The sequence below is a fragment of the Bos grunniens genome, chromosome 8, assembly GCF_055505025.1.
Source record: "Bos grunniens cultivar Pamir isolate PY7600 chromosome 8, Bosgru_T2T1.0, whole genome shotgun sequence".
In the NCBI taxonomy this organism is placed as follows: Eukaryota; Metazoa; Chordata; class Mammalia; order Artiodactyla; family Bovidae; genus Bos; species Bos grunniens.
In genome coordinates this window covers 5,963,928-5,979,330 of record NC_141172.1, presented here as the reverse complement: position 1 = coordinate 5,979,330, position 15,403 = coordinate 5,963,928, and the positions used below count along the sequence as shown (strand labels likewise).

The 15,403-nt window shown below is 47.4% G+C and overlaps 1 pseudogene; it reads right to left on the bottom strand.

Moving 5' to 3' along the window:
* Positions 1-3,756: 3,756 nt before the first annotated feature.
* On the bottom strand, positions 3,757-14,189 carry LOC147366592 (uncharacterized; annotated as a pseudogene).
* Positions 14,190-15,403: the final 1,214 nt, after the last annotated feature.

Genomic DNA, 15,403 nt, shown 5'->3' with positions numbered 1-15,403 from the left:
CATTCACATGAATCAGCCATGGGTGTACACATGTTCCCCTTCCTGAACCCCCCTCCCACCTCCCACCCCATCCCATCCCTCTGGGTCATCCCAGTGCACCAGCCCTGAGCACCCTGTCTCATGCTTCGAACCTGGACTGGTGATCCGTTTATTATATGATATTATACATGTTTCAATGCCATTCTCCCAAATCATCCCACCCTCGCCTTCTCCCACAGAGTCCATAAGACTGTTCTATACATCTGTGTCTCTTTTGCTGTCTTGCATATAGGGTTATCATTACCATTTTCCAAATTCCATATATATGCGTTAGTATACTGTATTGGTGTTTTTCTTTCTGGCTTACTTAATTCTGTATAATAGGCTCCAGTTCCATCCACCTCATTAGAACTGATTCAAATGTATTCTTTTTAATGGCTGAGTAATACTCCATTGTGTATATGTACCACAGCTTTCTTATCCATTCATCTGCTGATGGACATCTAGGTTGCTTCCATGTCCTGGCTATTATAAACAGTGCTGCGATGAACATTGGGGTACACGTGTCTCTTTCCCTTCTGGTTTCCTCAGTGTGTATGCCCAGCAGTGGGATTGCTGGATCATAAGGCAGTTCTATTTTCAGTTTTTTAAGGGATCTCCACACTGTTCTCCATAGTGGCTGTACTAGTTTGCATTCCCACCAACAGTGTAAGAGGATTCCCTTTTCTCTACACCCTCTCCAGCATTTATTGCTGTAGACTTTTGGATCGCAGCCATTCTGACTGGTGTGAAATGGTACCTCATTGTGGTTTTGATTTGCATTTCTCTGATAATGAGTGATGTTGAGCATCTTTTCATGTGTTTGTTAGCCATCTGTATGTCTTTGGAGAAATGTCTGTTTAGTTCTTTGGCCCATTTTTTGATTGGGTCGTTTATTTTTCTGGAATTGAGCTGCATGAGCTGCTTGTATATTTTTGAGATTAATTCTTTGCCAGTTGCTTCATTTGCTATTATTTTCTCCCATTCTGAAGGCTGTCTTTTCACCTTGCTTATAGTTTCCTTTGTTGTGCAAAAGCTTTTAATTTTAATTAGGTCCCATTTGTTTATTATCACTCCAGTATTCTTGCCTGGAGAATCCCCTTGACAGAGGAGCCTGGTGGACTACAGTCCACAGGGTCACAAAGAGTCAGACATGACTGAGTAATTAACACTTTCACTTTTAGGCTCTACAGATGTTAGGGGCAGGCCCAGGAGGAGAAATGACAGGATCTTTAGGTGTGTGTGTGGGGGTGGGGGGCGGTGCACCACTGCAATTTTAGATTGGAAGGCATCACGGAGAAGGTGACATTTTACTGAAGAGCCAAGGAAGATAAGGGAAGGAATGATGAGGGTTGGAGAGCATTCCAGACAGAGGAAAAAGCAAGCGCAGAGGCCCTGCGGTAGGTGTGTGCCTGGTATGTTTGGAAAAAGTCACTTCAGTCCACGGGGACCTGCCACGTTTGCGTCTGTGCAAAATGTAACAGGCATAATGTCATTTTTTTTTTTAATTTGCCATGGTGCATGGCGTGTGGGATCTTAGTTCCCTGACCAGGGATCACAGCCACACCCTCTGCAGTGGGAGCACAGAGTCTGGACCACCAGGGATGACCCATAAAAGTCACACTGAGTAAGTGAAGGGCCAGGTCTGCCTTCCCTGCCCTGCCCCCGAGTTCCTGGGCCAGCTCTGCTGTCCCTGTCGATGACCAGCAACAGCTACTCTTCAGGCCAGGATTTCTCCAAACCTGCTGTTTTTAAGGGTTTTTTTTTTTTTGTTTTCCCCCAGTTCCCTCAAGACTCTCTCCTTATCACCCCACCTTCCTGTTTTCCTCTCCCACCCATGCCCTTGATCTCCCAAAGGTCTCCCCACACGTCTGCCTATCCTTGGGGACGACCCGGGTGTCGGATGTGGCTGCAGACACAGGGCTGAGAGACAGGTGGCCGGGGCCGGGGAAGGCTGGGGCTGAGGAAGGAAAGACTCAGGGGTCGCTTGACCTGGCCTCAGTTGCGGGTATTTACACAGATAAGTTATTATTGTTGGTTAGTTGCTCAATCATATCTGACTCTTGCGACCCCATGGACTGTAGCCCGCCAGGCTCCTCTGTCCTGGGATTTTCCAGACAAGAATACTGGAGTGGGTTGCCATGCCCTCCTTCAGGGGATCCCCACCCAGGAATCGAACCTGTGTCCCTTACGTCTCCTGCATTGGCAGGTGGGTTCTTTCCCACTGTTCCTCAGCTCCTCCTTGCTAACCCAGGCAGCAGGCATGACCCTCCTGGGACTACATGGAAAGTGCTAGTCAAATGCAAGTCCCGTCCCAGTTTTCTTTCTTTTAATGTACTTATTCATTTGGCTGTGCCGGGTGTTAGTTGGGGCATGACTGAGACACAAGAATAAATAGAGGGACTTCCCTGGGGGCTCAGTGGTGCTGACTCTGCACTCCCAATGCAGGGGACCCAGGTTCGATCCCTCTCCAGGAAACTAGACCCCGTATGTCGCAATTGAGTTCTCAGGCTGCAACTAAAGATCCAATGCAGCCAAATAATTTTTTTTTTTTTAAAAAAAGAACAGAGATCCAAGCAAGTGAGCAAATATGTGAGTAAATGTGAGTGAATATACACTGTATCTGGAGAAGGCAATGGCACCCCACTCCAGTACTCTTGCCTGGAAAATCCCATGGACAGAGGAGCCTGGAAGGCTGCAGTTCATGGGGTCGCTAAGAGTCAGACACGACTGAGCGACTTCACTTTCACTTTCATGCATTGGAGAAGGAGATGGCAACCCACTCCAGTGTTCTTGCCTGGAGAATCCCAGGGATGGGGGAGCCTGGTGGGCTGCCGTCTGTGGGGTCTCGCAGAGTCGGACACGACTGAAGTGACGTAGCAGCAGACACTGTATAAAACAACATCCATAGTTATTGGTCTTTGAAAGAAGAACTGGAAAAACTGACACGCACAGCAATAGCAAACCAGCTGGGGGGATAAGTGGAACTGCAGTGTTATAGGCTGTGATACTCTCTGGGAGTGGGATAGACAAATTGTTCAACTTCAGACTCTGATAAGAATTTAATTCTGCATGCTGTGCTCTCCAAGGTAGTCGTGATAAAAACAGGGCTTATAACTTCCAAGGTGGTAGAGGGATAAAAGAAAAGGAATGATAAAATTAATCAAGATCAAGCGATGCCAAGAAGAGAGAGAAAAACAAACAGAGAGGAACCGAGACAAAAGGGAATCACAAGCGAGGTGATAGCTGTAAACGTGGATATGTTAGTAATCGCATTAGACGTACATGCACCGAATGTTGCTTTTTAACAAAGGTTTAAGGCTGTGTAAACTGACTCTGTGTGAACCAGAGAGAGGAAATTAACCTGCCCAAGTTCCCAGCAAGTTGGGGAGCTGGAGGGTGGGTTGTGTTCTTCCAGCCCTCCCCAGTCCAATCAAACCCAGTCCCTCTCTACTGAGCAGCCCACGGTATGCTGGGTGGCATCAGATTCTGGAACATGCAGATGAGTAAAAAAACGAGGTTTCTACCCTTACAGTATTTTCCTCAATGAGGAGCAACTATGTTTTAGGACAAATTCTTGGATGCATTCTTTTTCCAGGGGTTTGTGGTCACAGCAAGACTTCACAGGGGTGGGGACAGTTTTTTAAATTTATTTTTATTTTTAAAAATTTATTTATTTTTAACTGAAGAATAATTACAATACCGTGTTGGTTTCTGCCATACATCAACATGGATCGGTCATGGGGTGGGGACAGGTTTGAGGCTGTGTCTGAGAAAGGCCCAGCCTGTGAACCTGAATGCTCCTCCAAGTGGGACCACGTGAGCACAGAGGGGAGAGCAAGGGGAGGGGGGCACTTTTCTCAATGGAAATTCATCAGTGCGTTCCTGTCTGCCCCAGTTATCAGCGTTGCTATTTCAGTGAGTAGCCATGGAGCCTCCACCAGGCTCTGGCCAGACGCTGGGGGCGGGGGTGCAGGGCCATGATACGGCAGGGTCCTCTCTGTCGTCAGAAAACATGAGCTCATGCCAGGGTTTCTGCAGGTCACTGAGATAGCACGGACTCTCTGGAGACAGGCGTGACCCTCAGGTCGGCTCCTAGTCATTGAACTAAGTGGGCCCAGATAAGGGCCAGATAATGGTAGCCAAACTCCCACGGCCTGGACAGGCTTCCCCCAGGGCCCCCGGGGCCAGAGAGGGGGCAGGTCTGGCAGGGGCCAGCCAGATGGAGCCTGAGACCTGGGCAATGCCACCAGGGCCCAGGCCTCTTAGGGCTTAGAGCCCTATCCTTGGTCCATGACCCTGTCTCTAGGCCAAATCGTTGTTAGGAAAAACGGATGTCTGCTGGGAAGACCACTGGCCACAGTAACTCCTGGAAAGATGTCAAACTGGCAGCACTCTCTTCCCTGGACTTTTTCTTGTTTCATCACCATTCGCTGTGTCTGTTGGCAGGTTTTAGTGTGTGGGGAAGTAGACGCGTGCTCTCAGGGCTCTGCTGTGGATGGGGTGGAGGGTGGGGAGGACACGGGGTTAATTTGCGCGGTGGTTTCAGGGAAAGCCAAGATCTGACTATGGTCCAAACAGTTTCTCAGCCTCTACTGTTGATCAGTCACTCAGTCGTGTCCAACTCTTTGCGACCCCATGGACTGCAGCATGTCACTTCCCTGTCCTTCACCATCTCCCAGAGCTTGCTCAAACTCATGTCCATCGAGTCAGTGATGCCATTCAACCATCTCATCCTCTGTCATCCCCTTCTCCTGCCTTCAATCTTTCCCAACATCAGGGTCTTTTCCAATGAGTCAACTCTTCACATCAGATGGCCAAAGTATTGGAGCTTCAGCCTCAGCATCAGTCCTTCCAATGAACAGCCAGGACTGATCTCCTTTAGGACTGACTAGTTTGATCAGCCTCTGTCCCCTGACCCTAAATCGGCAACCTGAGGAAGCTTCATCTTAACTAAGCCGCCCTGGGGCTTAAGCCACAGTCGCTTCAATGATAAATGACACCTGCGTAGCCCAGACCTGTGAGTCTCTGGGGGCTGCGCTACAGCACCTGGGGAGTGTGGGAGGTGGATTTAGAGCCGGGAGGACCCCGGAGCTCGGTCTCCTCCGGGGATGGCAAACATCAGGCTGCGTGGGTTCCCCTCTGTCCTTGTGGATTTAGGGAAGCTTTCCTTCCTCTGCCCAGAGCAGCCTCCAGGGAGCTTCCATCAAACGACCAGAGTGCCTCTATGAGATGTGATTCTCTTGGGGGAAGGCTTGGGTTGGAGTGAGGGGACCGGACACCCCGGACCCGGATCGAAACCTGCCTGCCCAGGTTGACGCAGCTGAACGCATCCTCTGTACCCTGGGGCTCACGGGTCTTTCCTCTAGGGAAAGAACTCAACTAAATCATCGGAAGCATCACTGTTGCCGTTCTGGTATCTTGCCTGTAGACAGCCTCCAACTGCAAACTTGCAGTTAAAACTTGAATTAAAACTTGCGCACACGGAAATCCCAAGCTGGTCAAGGAGAAAGGGGAAACCGGATCTGCACGAGTGGAGTCCTAGCGACATCTAGCGGCCTATGTGGGCACTGCAGGCGCGCCGGACAACGAATCATCCTCTGATTCGAACACATTTTACTGTGTAAAAAATTTAAACGCATGCAATTCATATGTTGTTTACGAATATAAGTACATGCAGAAAAGTATAAAATATACTCGCATATGACAAACAAAGATTCAAGATAGAAGTTACCTATGGGGAGGGTAGAGATGTAGAACGTTTTTTTTTTTTTCCTTTAAAGAAATCTGAAGCCAATATGACAAGGTACATCTATTAAATCCTGGAGGTGGTAATATTGGAGCGTTTTTCTGCACTTATCTCTTTGTTTAAGAGTTTATAATAATAGTAATGATTATTATATTTATATATTTTATTATATAAATATAGTACATATTTAAAATACTACAAAATAAACTATAAAATATAGTGCAATAAATATATAATATATATTATATATAATTATATATATTATTATTATATATATTATATATAGTATAATATGTATATATATAATATATATTTATTGTACTGTATTATATGGTATAAGTTATATATTCATTATGTAAGTTACATATATGTAACACAATACAAAAAAAGAATGTAAAATTTGGGGTCCAGGTTTTGGGCCCTGATGGCAGCAGTACAGCTTAAGTGGCAAGGTGTTAATATTGGCTGGTTGCTATTGTTATGTTTAACAGGTTTACTGGAGTTGATGCAAATAACTGAATAGCAACCAAAGAGTCATGCACAGGCTAAAAAGAAACGATACTCTTCAGTAGAAGTGACAAGATGAAGATGATACATGCATTTGCTATTAATAGTTTGACACTGGACAGACTCATTTCTTTTGTTGAAAAATGGTCCCTTCCCCATAGGAAGAAGGGATTAACACAAAGTGTTAATCTCATGTAGGAGGCTAAAGGTGGGTAGTTGGATTAAATCCATAGTCAATATTCTCTCCAGAAGAATGTTACAGCCTAGGTATGATCACAGACCACAGCTTCTCATGGTTGGGACTATAACTCAAAAGCTGCCTAACAAAGTCATCAGGACTATAGCAGAGGTCACCATAGTTTGATAATTTGGCTTCACCTCCATAATTTTTTACACAGTCAGGTACTTCTTGTAGTTTAATTACATAGCACAATTTTATTTAAATAAACTCACTTTTGACTACCAGAAATTTGAATGTGATTGATTTGGGTTGTGTGCTGGGATTTTAAAAATGTCCCCAGTTGATTCTCAAGGTTGAAAACCACTTCTCCAAAGCAAGAAAGGGAAAGCCTGAGTTTCTGGGGTTGAAGAGGGAATCGAAAGCCAGAGTGTTGGTGTGAAAGCTGATGTCGTGGGTCCTGGAGTCTGACTGGGTGGATTCTGACCAGGAAGTGGATCTGATTGGTTAGAGGCTTGTCCCTCACAGGGACAGGCTTGTGAAAAGGGGAAGCTGCACCTGAGACCCCTGTTCAGGGAACGTGGGAACTAGAAACCCCCTACCCACTGGTGAAGGAGACTTTGTGTGTCTGGGGCCTTAGGTGGGAAAACATCTCCCAGGATAACCCTACCCCCAGCTGAGAAATTCACTTAAAAGTCAGTCCCAAACAACTCAAATGTCCATCACGGATGAGTGGATAAACAAAATGAGGCATATACATACAGTGGAATATTAGCCAGCCTTAAAAAGAAATGAAATTCTCTGTATTTAAAAAATGGAGATATAATAACATATAACATTTTATTAATCTTAGCGTGATATCTAAAAATTCCTAAATCCCTAAAAATTCCTTTACAGGGAATGAAATTCTGACACGTGATACAACGTGGATAAATCTTGAAGACAGTACCTTGAGTGAAGCAAGCCAGACACAAAGAGACAGATATTGTGTCATCCCGCTAACACGAGGTGCCGAGTGGTCAAGTTCAGAGAAACAGAGTCACACTCACAGAGTGGTGTCTACCTGGGGCCAGGGGAAGCGGGGAGTAGGGAGTCAGTGTTTAATGGGGACAGAGCTTCAGTTTGGGATCATGAAAAAGTTCTGGGGATGGATGGCGGTGATGGTTGCATAACAAAGTGAATGTACTTACTGCCACTATACTGTACACTCAAAAATGGTTAAATGATAAATTTTATGTATATTTTACCACAATGATAAAATTGGTCCCAAGTTTATGGCATCCCTGGAGGGTTTGGCAGAATCAAATAAAATACTGCCTGGAGAAAACAATCCTCTTCCTAGAGTGTATTGGTTCCCCCAGTAGCGTGAGGAGACGGGATGGGCTAGGGTGATTCTCACTGAAAATAGTTTCATAGTAATAAATTACAAAACGTAGGAAAATGGCCTCCCATGATAGAGAATAACACAGAGAACAATGCACACACACCCACAGTGGAGTCATGAATGCACACACACACACAGTCATAAAAAATGAAATCTTGCCATTTGTAACAACACGGATGAATCCAGAAGGTTGGACGCTCAGTGAAATAAATCAGGCAGAGAAAAGCAAATACCACATTATCTCACGTCCATATAGAATCGAGAAAACAAAAAGCAACAGAATGAAAAGACACGTGGTTGCCAGTAGAGAGGGTGGTGGGGTGTGTGTGACATAGGAGTAGGAAAAGAAGAGATACAAATCTCACATGACGTAATAAATCAGTTGTGGGGATGCTAACATCCAGCATAAGGAATATGGGCAATAATACTGTAATAACTTCGTATGAGGATAGAGGGTTACCAGACTCATGGTGATCATTTAAGGATGTATGTAAATATCAAAACCAACATTTTACTGTGTATCAACTATATATCAGTTTTTAAAATGATAACAGTGCCTATTTCTTCCTCCTTTCACCAAAACTGGTTGTCTTCATCTTTCTTTGAAAAACGTTATTTGGCCTCCTTGGGTCTTAGTTGCAGCACGTGGGAGTTTCCTTGTGTCATGCATGGTTTTTCACTGAGGCCCATTGACTCTTGGTGTGCAGGCTTCAGAGCACGTGGGCTCAATAGTTGAGGCCTCCTTGCTCAGAGGCATGTGGGATCTTAGTTCCCGGACCAGGAATCGAGCCTGGGTCCCCTGAACTGCAAGGCAGATTCTTAATCACTGTCCCACCAGCGAAACCCCTGTTTCCATCTTTTTAATATTTTCTCCAGTGCTGTTTCTCACCAATCTCCCCCTTATCTCCCTTTGTGCCATCAACTTCTCTTCCAACACACCACACACAGACACTCTTCAGGGGCTCACGCTCTGTACTCAAGTCATAAAATCACACGGACATAATCCATATGGTCAGAAGTCATGGAGTGAACCTCATGCAAGCAGGCTTCCACGGAGTTTGTAAAATTGCGTGCGCGCACACACACACGCGCACACACACACACACACATGTCTTCACACACAAACACTGTCTTCTTTCCAGCTAAGATAAGACAGTGGTGGGAAAAGTGCCGCCAAATTATCTCATTTCCCCTGTGTGGGCGTCCCAGATAAGTGGCCTCCCAGATCTGGACAATAATACCCCAACTGACAGCTTCGCCGCCCTCCGCCTCCCCCACCTCCCCAGAAGTCACCATGGTCACGGCTGTGCCGGGGCGGGGTCAGGCCAGCAGCTCTGAGCCGATGGACTGGAGACAGTGAGGAGGACCCAGGAGGAGGGGCCAGGGCCATGACTGGCGCGTGGCCGCAGATGTGCACATGCCGGCCTCACCTGGGAATGGGGGCAGCCACTCAGAGTAATGAGCGTAACCACTGGGGGCCCAGGTCATCACTGTGGCCTGGAAGTGACGATGCAAAGTGGCCAAGCTTGAGGGGGCGTGTCTAACAGGTGTGTAAGCTTCCCTTTGCTCTGTCTACCATCCCCAGGTACTCTGGGCAGGACAGTCTTGACAGCACAACTCCCTCTGGCCTGTGTGAGGTGTTGCCCCACTGTAGTTTCCATTTGCTTTTTCTCTAATAATGAATCACTGCAGATGGCGGCTGCAGCCATGAAATTAAAAGAAGCTTGCTCCTTGGGGGGGGAAAAAAAAAAAACTATGACCAACCTAGACAGCATATTAAAAAGCAGAGACGTTACTTTGCCAACAAAGGTCCGTCTAGTCAAAGATATGGTTTTTCCAGGAGTCGTGTATGGATATGAGAGTTGGACTATGAGGAAAGCTGAGCACCAAAGAATTGATGCTTTTGGAGAAGACTCTTGAGAGTCCCTTGGACTACAAGGAGATCCAACCACTCCATCCTAAAGGAAATCAGTCCTGAATATTCATTGGAAGGACTGATGCTGAAGCTGAAACTCCAATACTTTGGCCACCTGATGCGAAGAACTGACTCATTGGAAAAAACTGTGATGCTGGGAAAGATTGAAGGCAGGAGGAGAAGGGGATGACAGAGGATGAGATGGATGGACATGAGTTTGAGTAGGCTCTGGGAGTTGGTGATGGACAGGGAAGCCTGGCGTCTGCAGTCCATGGGGTCGCAAAGAGTCGGACACGACTGAGCGACTGAACTGAATAATGAGCGCTGTGAGCATCTTTTCATGTATTTATTGGCCATCTGTATGTCTTCTTTGGAGAAATGTCTGCTTAGGTTTTCTGTCCATTTTTTAAATTGGGTTGTTTGTTTTTCTGGTATTGAGCTGTGTGAGCTGATTAATATTTTGGCGATTAATCCTTTGTCAGCTGTGGACACAGCGGGGGAAGGAGAGGCTGGGATGAATTGAGAAAGTAGCATTGCCATACATACACTACCACGTGTAACACAGAAAGCTAGTGGGAAGTTGTCCGGCACATGGAGCTCAGCTCCACGCACTGTGATGACTTAGAGAGGAGGGGGAGGGGGAGAGGAGGGCGTCTCAAGAGGGAAGGGATTTATGTATACATAGAGCTGATTCACACTCTCGTATGGCAGAAACCAACACCACATTGTAAAGCGATTTTCCTCCAATTAAAAAATTAAAAAAAAAAAGACTCCCTCCACCATCAATGTTCAACGTTCCTCCCTTTCCCACAACTCTTGGCCTTTATTGCGTGGCTTCTACCACAGGTGAGTGCCAGGGACTCTGCTCATCCTAAAGGATATGAAACACAGTAAGGACCCACTGCAGCTCTCAGGGACCTCATGGCCTGGAGATGATCCCGCTGGTACTACAGCCATATTATCATCCTCGACCGTGTTTCCCCGTCCCAAGCCCCTCGCTGCTGTTTGATGTTCACGGTCTTGATGCCACTGAGCTAGCAGCTCGTGATACTCATTTTGAGTCCTTACTTCTGTTAAGTAAAGGCATAGACACAGGCACACAGGGGACCAGCTGTGATGGGCCTGAGGCCAGAGGAATACACTCACCCAATATTCCCCTGTCCGGGGCTGGGGATGAGAGGCTGGAAGCCTGGAGACCTTGTCAGGCTCTGCAGAGTGTGAGGCTGTCCTCTGGTCTTCCCACCTGGGAGGAAGAGGCGGAGCTCTTTAATCTGCTACAGAAAAGGAGAAACTGAAGGCTACGAAGGTTAAATGACCCCCCACAGGCTACACAGCTGGGAAAGAAAGAACCCCGTCTCTGGACTTGAAGAAGATGGGCCCAACCATGGGTTGTGTCCAAAGGGGCTTAGCAAGCCAGCTCCACACAGCAGTGCCCCCTCAGTGAGTGGAGGAGGTGGGGGCATTTCTGTGGTTTCCTCTCACCTCCCTGCCACCCAGGCCCCTGTGGGCATCCTTAGGGAGGGGAAGACAGAGCAAGTCACATTTATGTCCTACACAACCCCCAACATGAGCCTCCAGGTGTGATGGTTAAAAATGGGAAATGAAATATTGATGGTGGACTTACTGGGTGATCAGTCTGGAAGGTGGGTTTATGGGGGGCGGTGAGTGTACTCTGGTGGCTCAGATGGTAAAGAATCTGCCTGCAATGCAGGAGACTCGGGTTCGATTTCTGGGTCGGGAAGATCCCTCGGAGAAGAGAAAGGCTACCCACTCCAGTATTCTTGCCTGGAGAATTCAGCCTAATATTTTCCAGCACTAGGTGATGAAGCTACTGGCTGTTGCCTTAGAAGCAGTCTGAGCCTTTTGTTCTCCAATCAGATTGAGACCTCACAAACCTCAGACATTTTCACTTGCCTATTTACTGAATGTTGATATCCTGACCACAGTCACAGCCACGGGCCCTGAGCTCTGATGTGAGGGCCACAGTTTGAGCTAGTCCAACCAGAGCCTGTCTGGACCAGGAAAAGCCACACGCTTGGGTCCAAGGAGGAATTTTGTAAAGAATCTAGGGCTAATTATCAGACAGTGGGAAAACCAAATGCAAAAAAAAAAAAAAAAAAAAGAGCCAGGAACAGGAGTGAAGCTTTAGTGTGGAGCTGGGGTTCAGAGTTTGGTCAAGAAGAGGTTTGCGATGAGAAAGGAAGGTCAGGGAGAAGAGACAGAATGTTCTGAGAGCATGTTTTGTTTTTTAAAGATTTTTTGATGTGGAAATAAATGATCTGGGGGGTGGGGATCCAGGACCAGGAATGGACTTTTATTTCAAGGGATAAGGGCGATTCCCTCTGCTCTCCTGCCTGGCTAAGTGGTGGTGCTGGTCGCAGCTGCGCCTGTCCCCAAGTGCAGCTCAGAGGAGGTGGAGGCTGGGCTGGGAGACGTGGCCACGTGCTCTCACGGCCAGGGCGGCTCTGATTTGAAGGCTGTGGCTGACAGTCCACAGAGCCCCAGGCTGCGCCAAAGTAACCATGGCTCAGGCTGTCCGCTGCCTCCTGGCCCCCTCCCTGCTCCAGTCCCAGGGAGGCCAGAGCTGATAGGAGCTGGGTCCTGCCATGAAGTCATCTGTTATGGTGCCAGGGAAGGGAAGGGCTGGGGGCAGCAGGCGGAGGGGCCACAGGGCCCCCGCGCTGTCTGCCTTCCCCACACTGGCGCCGTAGGTTGGAAAGCTTGAGTCTTATCTAGGGAGTGCCCACCGGGGGGTTGGGGGGAGGCGGCGGTGGGTAGGAGTGGGGGCCCTTGGAGGGCAGGGGCTGGTGGGGAGGGCCTGTGCATTGTCAGCAAATCTGGAAGAGAAAATGAGAGTTCGGTGGAAATGTCAGGGATAGGGGCATTTGTAGGTCTCTGCAAAGTTTGTTGAGCTGATACTGGGCATGAGTCAGTCATGATTGGAGGCACGCAGTCCTTTGACCGTGTGCCATTCTACAGCAAAAGGAAAGAACTAAAGAATATTCCAAACTGCCAAGGTGGGGGTGGGGTGGGGGTGGACCAGTCCAGCTTTCCAAGGTGGGGAGGGGCATGCTGGAGGGATTGTGCTGAAAGGTACCTCCGTCTGCCCAAAGGAAACAACAGAGAACATGGCAGGGCAAAGAAACAGGGATGACAGAGGTGTGTGTGGGCCCACGCAGGGCAAGGGCACCCATGGGCATAGGACCCGACCACCCAAGCATCAAAAAGTGAAGGCCAGGCAAAGGATCATCTAAGCCCAGGGCCCCGGGCACAGGGAAGGATGAGTCTCTTGGGGACAGAGAGGCTGGAGATCAGCTCTGGACGGGAGGTGAACAAGAGTGGGCAGAGCCTCGGAAAGTGGAAGCAAAGAGCCTCAGAGGAAGACTCACTGTGTCAGCCACTGTTCCTGATTAGCAGAAAGTGAGGGAAACGGAGTCCAGTGTTGGGTGGGTCAATTGGGCTGGACCGAAGGCCCATCTCTGGGTTCTTGGCAGGACAGAGGAAGATGCGGTGCTCTTCCTCAGGTGTGGGATATGACTTGAATGTACTCAGTTAAGGAGTCAGAAATAGAGGGAAGTTGAAAGACAGCAAAAAACAGGCTGGAACCCAGAGCCTCATCCCCTGTGCTGTGGTCTGAATTCTGTGTCCCCCAAATTCACCTGCTGACACCCCAACCCCCAGAGGAGATGGTGTTGGAATGAGCAGCCTTTGGGAGGTAGTCATGAGGGTGGAGCCCCCTGGGGGTTAGTGCCCTTAAAAAAGAGACCCCCGAGAGCTCCTCAGCCCCTCTGCCGTGTGAGGACACAGCCGGGACTTCCCTGGTGGCCCATTGGCTAAGGCTCAGTGCTCCCAATGCAGGTGTCCAGAGCTCAATCCCTGGTCAGGGAAGGAGATCCCACATGCCTCAACTATTTAATAAGACCTGGTGCAGCCAAATACATACATAAAATAAATAAAACTAAATGTTAAAAAAAGAAGGCACCAGACGTAAGTTAGAAGGTGAGTTCTCAGACACCCAGTCTGCAGGCAGCAAGGCACTTTGATCTTGAACTTCTAGTCTCTAGAACTATGAGCAGTGAACTTCTGCTATTTGTAAGCCATCTGGTCTGTGGTTTCTTGTTAGAGCAGCCTGCATGGGCTAAGACATCAAGTTGATGGCCTTGGGCCTGGACTTGGGCCAGCATAGCCTTGTCAGGACACTGGGCAGGCTGGGGTTCCAGAATCCTGTTATGCGCCCCCTGTGGGCTGCCCAGATCCAGAGCTGGCTGCTCTGTGTTAGCACACAGAGCGCAGCAGGAGAGGGACCCCATCCCTGATACCTACCTGAGCTGGGGGCACTGGAAAGGGCAGGGTTGCGGGCACCCCAGTGCCAGGTGTCCTGCTAAGATGTGGCTGGTAAATGGTGGGAGGGCAAGGCTTTAGGTGGCTGGGTGGTACTAAAAGGCGAGACTCTGAAGCCGTCTTTATCTTTTTCAGCTGCTTTTGACTAGTTGCAGCTGATACGCTCTTTAAGTAACACCCAGCCAGCGGATGGTGACTGTTCTCAAGTTAAAGTTTCATTATTTTTAATCACACCTTCAAAAATCAGAGCATCACTCTTTTGAAATATTTCCTACAGATTCAAAACTCATTCTCACTGTTATAAACTAGTTGAACAATATATTTGTTAGTAAAAGAAAAGGAAGAAGTATACTGAAATATAAAAATGGATATGAAAAATATTCAGAGAACTTCAAAGGTCTTATTAAAATTGGAAACATTATATAAGAAAACACGTATGTGCCTTGGAACAGGTCTCTTCTCACGTCTTGTCAAGCAGAATCTGGGTACAGACCTGATCTGTCCCATTGATACTTATTATCAGTGAATAGATTCCACGTCTATTGACTCATACCATGACATGGTGCCAAGCACATGAGCTTATTTATGGCCTCTTGAGCGATTGTTATTTTCCCTTTACAGATGCGAGTAACTGAAGTTGAGAGTTTTTCTTAACACCACTTTTTGGGCAGCCACATCCAAGACTGTAACACTTCAATGCTGTTCTCATCACAGACCCTCCATGACGTTTGCTCTGCCTTCCCTTTTCTCTCCAAATTAGTTTATTTCCTTTTATATATGTTTTCAGTTCAGTTCAGTCGCTCAGTTGTGTCTGACTCTTTGTGACCCCATGAGCTGCAGCATGCCAGGTCTCCCTGTCCAACACCAGCTCCTGGAGCCCACCTGAACTCATGTCCATTGAGTCGGTGATGCCATCCAACCATCTCATCCTCTGTCGTCCCTTTCTCCTCTTGCCCTCAATTTTCCCCAGCATCAGGGTCTTTTCCAATGAGTCAGCTCTTCGCATCAGGTGGCCAAAGTATTGGAGTTTCAGCTTCAACATCAGACCTTCCAATGAACACCCAGGACTGATCTCCTTTAGGATGGACTGGTTGGATCTCCTCGCAATCCAAGGGACTGCATGTTTTATATAAGTTTTAATATATGTTATATATATTTAATATATGTTACATATATGTTTATATGTTGTACGTTATATATGTTTATATATACATATATGTTTTAATATACAATTAAAAAAACAAACTTCATCTCCAATTGAAACATCTTATCAATTTATATTTGCTAATGATTTCCGTGTCTTAAACATTC